We start from the raw sequence: 10,257 nt of genomic DNA on the forward strand, positions 1-10,257 counted from the left end.
AATGTTGTTTTCTAGACATTTCTACTTTTTGGTGACAGCACTTCCTAATAGGCTGCAAGACAGTATTTTCAGTTGTCCACAAACCTTAATAAATACAAACAAGCTTGTAGACTTTTCAACCACTGGGTACTTGCATTTTCCTCAGCTTTCTTATTTTTTGCATACATTGATGTATAGAATTGAATGCATTTATGAATGTAGTTATTTTGCTCAGGTAAACTCAAAATTTGTTCTTTCTTTCTTTCTTTCTTTCTTTCTTTCTTTCCTTCTTTCTTTCTTTCTTTCTCTCTTTCTTTCTTTCCAGTGTTTCTCTGTGTAGCCTTGACTGTCCTGGACTTGCTTCTATAGACCAGGGTGGCCTCGAACTGACAGAGATCTACCTGCCTCTGCCTCCCGGGTGCTGGGATTAAAGGCGTGGGCCACCACCACCTGGTTTGTGGGCATTTTCTTAATTGGTAATTTATGTAGGAGGTCTCAGCCCACTGTGGGCAGTACCATCTCTAGTCAGGCAGGCCTGGACTGTATAAGAAAAGCAGCCAAGCAAGCCAGAGAAATCAAACCAGCAAACGGTGTCAGCGTCGTTCCAGGATCTCAGCCTCAGTTTTTGCGTCAAGCTCTGGCCTCGTCAATGATGCACTGTATGCATAAACCCTTCCCTCCCGCGTTGCTTCTTTAGTTGGCACGGTTCATCACAGAAGCAAACGATGCCAGCTGCAAACAGGCGTGAAGCACCTCAGACTGACTCCAAAGGTGAGTTGTTCAAATCAGACGTTAAAAACAATTGCGATAATGTTGACATTGACAACTTCTCTTGTCTTTCCATTACGACACCATTTGGCGTTCTTATATTCTGACACAACATAAACCTTCTCATTTCCGTAAATATTATAGAGATTTGCCTCCAAAGGTAGAAAGGGAAAAGTTTTAGGAAGCACTTTGCCCTGCTAAGCACATGTTGTGGGAAGAGCTCAGGCTTTGAGAGCTTAGAGACTGAAGTAAAGTTTCCTACCACCCAGCCATGCACCAAGGAGTGGGTCACATTAACTCCTGGAGCAATAATTTTCTCTTCAGTAATAATCAAGACAGTAATATTTCTAATGAGTTATGCTGTGAGATAAGCTAATAGATTTATAGTGTTCCTTTACTGTCATAGTAGACAATAATTATTTCCTTACCTTTGAAGACCAAAGTGAAGATGTTTATTTCCAAAGTTTAAATCCACAGGTAACTAAATGATTGTTCAGTAAAATTTCTCAAATACGTTAAATGCATCCCCAACAAAAATATTTTTTGTGCCGGGTGGTGGTGGCACATGCCTTTAATCCCAGCATTCAGGAGGCAGAGGCCAGTGGACTGCTCTGAGTTCGAGGCCAGCCTGGTCTACAAAGGGAGTCCAGGACAGCCAAGGCTACACAGAGAAATCCTGTCTCCAAAAACAACAACAAAAATAAATATTTTTTGTAATAGGACATTATTTAACTATTGTCTTCTTAGAATAAAAATCCATTATTGAATTAAGCTTGAAGGAAGATTGAGATTATATTAATCCTTTCAGAACTTCATTAAGCATAACACCCCTCCTCTTTTTGGCTGGAAATTGAATCCAGTACTTTGTGCACACCAAGCGTATACTCTACCACTGACCCAGCCCTGGCCACACTATCTTGATGTCCACTGTTTCTGTTCTCATCACAGTTTACTTTTGGATCAAGGTCAAATCTATTAGCCATTATTTAGATTGTACAACTACTACATACAGGTTTTCTTCTGTCCAAGAACACACCTAATAATAACTATTCCTTAAAGACTATGAATTTTACAGTAAGCAACTCTTTCTGCAGGATAAAACTCTTGAGGGAAATTATAAAATAGGAGTTAATGGTGACAGTAGCTTAATCACTCTGTTAATCTGAAGAGTCTGTATTTCTTTGTGCCAATTGTTGTGTGGAGAGATATAATACATAAACACTACTTAAGGAGAATCATAGAGAAGTAACATAATTACCCAAGTCACCCTCATAAAGGCACCATTTCCTGATCCACAGTTATAATAAGGACTACAAATCAATGATTAAAGATGCTTTATTCTAACATGACTTTGTAGCATTGGCCGTTGGATCACTTACTTGGTGAGGAGGAAATGATGAAACACTGATGATTACCAGGTCAGACTCAAAAAGGGACTCTGGGTCCAAAGCCACAGAATACAGCATCAGCACTTGAGATGGTTTCTGAGAAGGTGACACGGGCATCCCACCAGTCAGCTTCCCACTCTCCCTTCGCAGGCAAATACACCCCTTTGCTCCTCCATTCATTTTTTTTATCAACAATGACATCAGAAATAATTGTTTTCAGACCTACTTGGAATTACAGTAATCTTTTAACAATTTTAATGCATCTTTAAGGCATACATTTAAAGCAATAGTATTTCAGCTATCTCCAAGAGTGGTTGGGAGAGTTAAATATGACAGGGTTCATGAGGAAGGCTGGATCTCTTGCACCAGGAGCCATCTGCTCTACCACATACAGAGCCAGCCTGACAGAACAGGTTTGAGGGCCACATTAGAATGAAAGAAGAAGCCAACACTAACATTACCTGGTAGATGCCAGCATCTACACCCTAAGATAACAATAAACAGAGCTCGCAAATGAATTCTGACTTATTGTTTTCCATCATCAACCCTACCTCCCATTTTTTAAGGGCTGTACAAACACAGAATATTTAGCCTAATCAAAGATGTATTCAAAACATAATATTACAACTACATATTTTATTTGACCAACAATAAATGTGAATGTATTTCTTTTTCTGCCTGACATGGGCCATTTTTTCCCCACAGAAATTCTGATTATGGAGTCACAACAGAAGCTATTCCTTCCTTAATAACAAAACCTTTAGTGGTAAACAATGAATGCCACAGTTGGGGACTTTCAACATGGATTTCTTGTGCAAATGTCTTAAAAGCTTATTTTATTCTCCTATTATTTATTTACAATTTTTTATGTGCTCATTGCCTCTTTTTGAAGGCAGAGGTCATTTTGTATTTTGTATATTTCACAGATCATTACATCTAAAAATAAAACTGTAAGTTTGATGGTGCTTTTAAATATGCTAGAATTGTATGACTCTTTTTTTTTTAACCATCTTAACAAGTCATAAACAAACTTATATTAGATAAGCTAATCCAAACAAAAGTTTTTAACTAGACGTGGTCACCTATTGTTGCTATTGCTCATAAAAAATAAAACTACCAATTCGTTTACATAGTATTAGGCACTGGAAGGAAACCACTGTAAATCACAATGTTCAGTGAGGTCTGTACTGGGGGTAAAATGATAAGGCAAAGACTCAATTGCATAAAGAATTCGGTTATACATATAGTCAAGACACTTATTTCATTGTGTTAGACATCAAATAAACAAAAGAATAGCAACAGTCCACGTTTATAAAATAATTTAGTGAGATTTTGGTCTTCGACAATTCTTTCCCGGGCAGGGCTCTGTTCCGCTGGCTTGGAGACCACTTAGTTCAGTATTTTGTCATTACACCACACCACAATGGACCAACGCTTTTGCTCTAACTTAGGGCCCTGTAGTAGGTCTCTGAATAGAATCATGAAAGTCGATGCATCTCTTGAACTTGTAAACAAGCAAACAAACAAACAAAAACACCTGCAGTAGATGAGCATGCGAAGAGAGCATTCAGTGCTTCTGTCAGATTATCCAAAAGGTTCTGTTCATCCACACGTAAAGAAACGCCATCAGCCAGAACAGGCTTGAGCCTTGCTTTCCATGAAACACAATATGGGCATTTTTTGTTTGTTTGTTTGTTTGTTTGTTGTTTTTGCTTTGCTTTGTTTGAGACACAGATTCTCTGTATAACCACTCTGGCTGTCCTTGAACTTTGTACACCAGCCTGGCCTAGAATTCACAAAGAGCTGCCTGCTCCTGCCTCCTGAGTGCTGGGTTTAAAGGCACATACCACCATGCTTGGTTCAGAAATGTTTTTTGTGTTTTTTTTTTTTTTTTGAGATAATGATTCTGCTTTGTTGTCAGCCATTTGTAAAGCAAAGCACCCCCACTAGTCTTCCATCAATAACTTCATAATGTGCTTGATGCATAGGGCCACTTAGCATCATTCAAAGTATTGTTAGTGAAACGTTAAAACCACAAATTATTTCTCATCCCGCCTAGAGTAGAATGCAGCTTAGGTCACAGCTCATGAGGTTAAGCCTACCTACTTTACCACCAAAAGAAATACAGAATGTTAACTTTTTGGAAAACATCCACATAGCTTATAATGCTTATTAGTTCAGATCTGCCCATATATTTATTTTTCCAAGCAATTTCTATCCTTTTTATTAATTTCTACCAGTAACACAAAACATTGACTGTTGATTGGCTGTAACTTGTGTGTATATTGGTTAGCACACACAAACATACACATGTGTATGCACATACTATACACATGCATGCACTCATACACATGCATGCCTGCCTGCACATACACATGCATACACACACACACACCGTAAGTGAGCTTTAATATTTTGGTGAGCCATTTAGTCCTGTTCTTGAACTCCAGAACAAAGAAGCTGCTCCTCATCTTCTTCTTCAACTCATTACAGCTCTGATCACCACCAACATTATGTCACCAACTTAGCACTACTGTAAAACAGGCAATGATATAAAAGACCCAAAGCATCTAGCCATTATCTCTGTCCGTCATTGCCTTGCGTTCTCTTTGGTACTAAGTCTCTTATGTTGTGAGCTGTACTTTCAGTGAACTCATTAGTAAAGTACTTTGTGTATAACCAATTGAGTAAGTTTGAAAGCTTTTTTTTAAAAAACAGAATTAAATTTTTATGTGTATGAATGTTTTGCCTCCTCTCGCTCTCTCTCTCTCTCTCTCTCTCTCTCTCTCTCTCTGTGTGTGTGTGTGTGTGTGTGTGTGTGTGTGCATGTGTGTGATGCATTCTTGGTGTTTGTGGAAACCAGAAGAGAGCATTAGATCCCCTGGGGCTGGAGTTACAGACAGTTGTGAGCTGCCATGTGGGTGTGGAATCTTCTGGAAGAACAGCAAGGGTTCTTAATTGCTGAGCCATCTCTCCAGTCTCTGGAAACATCTTTTGATATTATGCTCATTTGAATATTGAATGAAAAACAACTCTAGGAATCACCACTTCATTGTTCATACAAAAATTTTTAGACTGAGTAAACGTCATACTTTTCAATCAGTGTTTAATGTGTGTAGGAATAGTTCAAGTCTACTTTGCTCTTCTTTTTATATGATAAATAGTGTAGAATTTATAAAATGCCATCACTCCAGGCATCCCAAACTGTTCTGTTTTTGTGTACTTATATAACCTCATAGAATATTTTATATATAGTAAAGATGTCTACTTTGAGGCATCTTTTCTTCCTACCCAGGTAGGAAGTTAGTCTCAAAGTTGAAGAAGTATTGAGCATTCTTTCTTACTTGAAGAGTATTTTAAGCCATTAAAAATTTTTTTTTGGTTCAATCATCACTTCCTCAATAAGCTTACTCATTTTTCACTGTATTTATCAAAATCCTACACCCTTCAGTGTTACTTTGATGCCCTTCTCCCCCATTTTGTCGTAAAGATCTACAAGAACAGAAGGCGGCTAAACACTCACCAGATATATGTGTTCAGTATCTCATGAAAAGCCTATGCACAGTGGACACTTACCAGCTAGTACTGGGTTAGTAACATACGTAAGAAAACCACATAAACCGGTGATTATAACTTGGGCTGCTCTTCTTGGCTCTGTGGAGGAAACCACAAAACTGGGAAGAACTCTGATGGGTGAATAATTATGAAGATGACTCCCAAACTCAAAGCAGAAACTTCAGGTTTGCATTGGCTTCCTCCTGTTTGTGATGTCAGAACAGGGGTTTGTTTGGGGAGCATCAGTTACACCTGCCTCTGCTTCTATTCATGCTCTGTGTTCTTCTTCTACGAGGAAAGCAATAGAGACCATCCACACCTGGCTGAGGTAAGCCCAACATTCTGCCCACTGCTGGCTTGTTGTTTGTTTTCCTCAGACATGTTCCAAAAGTTCACAGTTCAAATGCCATGTTTGTGTTTGAAATATAAATAACATTTTATATGTGCTGCATAAGCAGCTTTATTGGCTCAGGTCAGTAGCAAAGAATGACCACATCTGATAACAACTAGACAGCAAACACAGAGACTCTGTCCTAGGAGAAGGCTGTGAGACTATGTTCAGGGGCCGGGGATGTGGCTGAGTTGGTGGAGTGCTTGCCTAGTGTGTACCAAGTGCTAGGACTGACTCTCAAGACGGACACAGGGCACAATGCTGTATGCCTGCAGTCTCAGCATTTAGGGGCAAAAGCTGGGGCTTCTTGAGTTTAAGGCCCTCCTTGACTACTCGGTATTTTCAAGGCTAGCCTGGCTCTGTCAAAAATAAAGGAATTTGTTCAGAAGTAAAGATACTTTTATTATATTTCTTTATTAATACAAACCAAATAAGACCTTAGAGATTTTTGAATAGACAGTGAGATAATGTGTAAGAAGGGAAAAAGAAACCCGCAAACTTCGTCCTCTAAATATACTAAATAAATGTCAAATCCATCTTTAATTTTTCTTTAGAGACTATGAAGCTGTTGCTGTTTCATTTGCTTTGCATTATGTAAACAAACAAACAAAAACAGGCCAGAGTACAGCAGATAACTTTAGAAAGATAAATTTTCCTATCATTGCTATGTAGAGTTCCAGCTGGTTAGATTCTTCAACAGATAAATAGTTTAAAAACTCATCATCAATTTCTTTTTTCATTGTGTGTGTTTGTGTGTGTCCCTTTAAACATGCAAAGTAAAAAGAAAAGAAAGAAAGAAGAAAGAAAGAAAGAAAGGAATTTGCAAATGAGTGACTTGTAACTATTCTTTTTAAAAAAATTATTCTTGTGCTAAAGACCACTGCCAAACTTCTTGAGGTGTTGAGAGAAGCTAATGATTACTCAGTCTCCTCACTTTGAGGAAGAACAGTGAGGATTTAGGTCACTTCTGTTGCTCACTTCTAAAAGTTACTCCCTCCATCTAAACTCGCATAGTTACCTGCATAGTTACCTGGTGATTTGCTCAATTATCCATTTTCCTTGTGGATTCCCAACTGGGGAAGGGCGAAGAGGGGTTTCAGGAGGGAATATGGAGAGACACAGCTAAAATTAAGGGCCATTTGAGGGGGACTACGGAGACCTAATACAGTAAAAGCTTCCATATCTATCTATCTATCTATCTATCTATCTATCTATCTATCTATCTATGATCTAAATGAAGTTTCCAACTAATGGAGAAGTCAGAGAGTCCCAACTGGTCACCTCTTCTCATCAAATGAAGCTTCCAGTCCTGGGATTGGGTTACATCAAATTGAGTGTTTGGCCAAACAGGTCTTGTGAGAACCCCCAAGCAATGCAGACTCTTGGCAAAATTATAGGTTGCTTTCCATAAGCCAACAAGGCCACATTACTAGAGACAACACCTACACAATTCACTGAACAAGGAGAAGTTGAGCTGGTACCTACATAGAGCCTTCACCCTTATATTCTACTGTGGCATTTTTGGTAAAGAAAGGCAATCTGCGTGGTACCAAAAGAGAAATGCCTACACCAAGCCAGCCACAAACCTTTGATCTACAATGAAAATTATGCCATGTCAATGGTGGCACAAAGCTTGTGGAAAGTAACCAACCAATCAATATCTGATATGACTTAAGCCCACTCCACAAGATGAAACCTATACTTAACACTGCTTGGGTGACAAAGAACTAGAAATGTCATAGCCCAGGCAGGGACCTAGGGTAAACCCAAATACTACTGTTCTAAAAAAAAAAAAAAGTAGCAAGAAAATGAACCCTAGTGACATTCTGTTGTACTCATAGGTCGGTGCCTTCCTCAGCCATAACCAGAGAAGCTTCCTCCTGCAGCCAGTGGGATTACAAATACAGAGACCCACAGCCAGACATTATGTAGACAGCGAGAGACCTTGGAATACTCAGTTCCTAAATGAAATGTCTTCAATCAATTCCTCCTCTTAGAGCTCAGGGAACTCCAAGGAAGAAGGGGTTTAAAGAATTAAGGACCAGAAGCGATGGAGGACACTAAGAAACAAGGCCCTATGACGTAAGATGATCAAAGCTCACATGAGCTTGCGGAGACCGAAGCAGCATACACAGGGCTTGCAGAGGTCCAAACCAGGGCCTCTGCTTAGTGGGCCTTAGTGTTTTATGAGATTCCTGAGTATGTGATTGACTGGGTCTCTGATTCTTGAGCCTTCTCTTGGGCTCTTTTCCTTCTGTTTGTTTGTCTTCTCTAAGTTTTATGTGATAGTTTTTGTTTTATCTTATTAAATTTTATTTTGTTCTATTTTATTGCTAGCCCCTACTTTTCTAATGAGAAACAGAAAAGGAGTGGAGCCAGATGGGAAGTGAGGGGAGGTGAGAAGGGTCTTGGAGGAGGAGTAGAGTGAGGGGAAACTGTAATAAGGATATATTATTTGATATATGATATGATATGAAGGATATATATTTCATAAAACAAAACCGACAAACAAACAAACAGAATGCCCTATACTTTCCCATTTTACTTTTGTTGGAGATAAATTGCTTGGATTTTTATTCAACTCTCTGCATCTTGACTTTCCTTTCCTATGTCATATATATATTTTCATGTGAAATTGGATTCTGGTTTACACTGGTTTCTCTCAACACTTGAAAAAATACTGTGTCACTGCTCAAGAACTTGTACTTCTGTTGACATATTTGCGTCAAACACTGTAACTATTTCTGATCCATTTGTAGTTTTCACACGTCTGCGTCTCTTGACGTTTGTATTCAAGAACAGCTCCTGTATGTCAGGCCAACCCTTGGTATGATAGAACAGACTCCTCTTGAAGAAAGAACATATACTGTTCTGATACTTAAAGCTCTTGCCCAAAGAGATTTTAAGTCAGGCCCCCTAGAAATAACTACCTTTATCTATAAATAACTTTTTATACTAAGAAAAAAATTCCTGGGAGGGGAATAGAATTTGCAGTTGCAAAGGGCTAGGAGGGATGAAGTTTTGGTTCTGATTTTAAGTAGGTCAAGGGTCTCTCTGGTCACAATTACTAGAAAAATTTTCCCCTTGTAAACTTTTGTCCATAAATTCACTGAAGATTCCAGGACGCATTCAAGACGTTAGACTACTCGGTAGTGTGCTCTATAATCGGCAGTAGATGAACTATCAAGAAAACTACACCGTATACTATAGCTCAATATTTTTCTCTATTGTATTTATCTTAAGATGTTAAAAAAGTGGGATAGAAGACAAAATACAAACCATTTGTCTTCTACTAAGTATGAAATGTTTTAATGAGGCGTGGCTGAGGTGTTTGACTTGAGTTTTGTGGCTCAGTCTTTCTGTTTACCTAAATCTAACAGTGCGCATATATCTTAGGAAACACAGAAGATCAAACAGTCCTCCCCATTTTCTTCAAAGCCAGTAAAGGGAAAAACAGGAAAATCATAATAATTAGCGGTTTCCAATTTTTAACCCCATTATTGTCTCCTACTTTGTGTATTTTTATATCTTATTTTCATGGTTAGACTAAAAGCCACTATAATTTTCTTTAGTCAATAAGAGATGATGAAAGCATTTTCTTGGGACCACAAAGTAAACAAAAACACTTAACTCCACTTTAAAAAAAAAAAAAAACAAACCTCCTCCAGGAGATAAAAGGTAAACAAAACATTAAGGAAATATGATTTGAGTGAATGATAGAATGCCAGCAACAGAGGTGTCTGTTGACCTCCTAGAGTGGATCCCGGGAAAAACTAATGGAACATTTCATGTGAGCCACAGGAGAGATAGCCAATTGGCCCAGTTTTAGAATTGTCTTTCCTGAACTATTTCTTTTTTTTTTTTTTTTTTAATTTTTAATTTTTTTTATTAATTTATTCTTGTTACATCTCAATGTTTGAACTATTTCTTAATATGATAGTAGTTTGCCTTTTACAAACGGATCTTTGTGTGTACACAAAATAGCAGCGTTTGGCTGAACTAAGTCATTTGTCATCAGTCGGGTTATTATTCCTGCATGTCAAGTGTCCCAACGCCCAGGCTTTGTGCAGCTGAGATGGTGTGGTGGCTTGAGTGAGAATGCGACCCCGCACACCCCGCACACCCCGTAGGTTCCTATGTTTGATACAGGGTCTCCAGTTGGTGGATGGAGCTATT

The sequence above is a fragment of the Acomys russatus genome, chromosome 21, assembly GCF_903995435.1.
Source record: "Acomys russatus chromosome 21, mAcoRus1.1, whole genome shotgun sequence".
In the NCBI taxonomy this organism is placed as follows: Eukaryota; Metazoa; Chordata; class Mammalia; order Rodentia; family Muridae; genus Acomys; species Acomys russatus.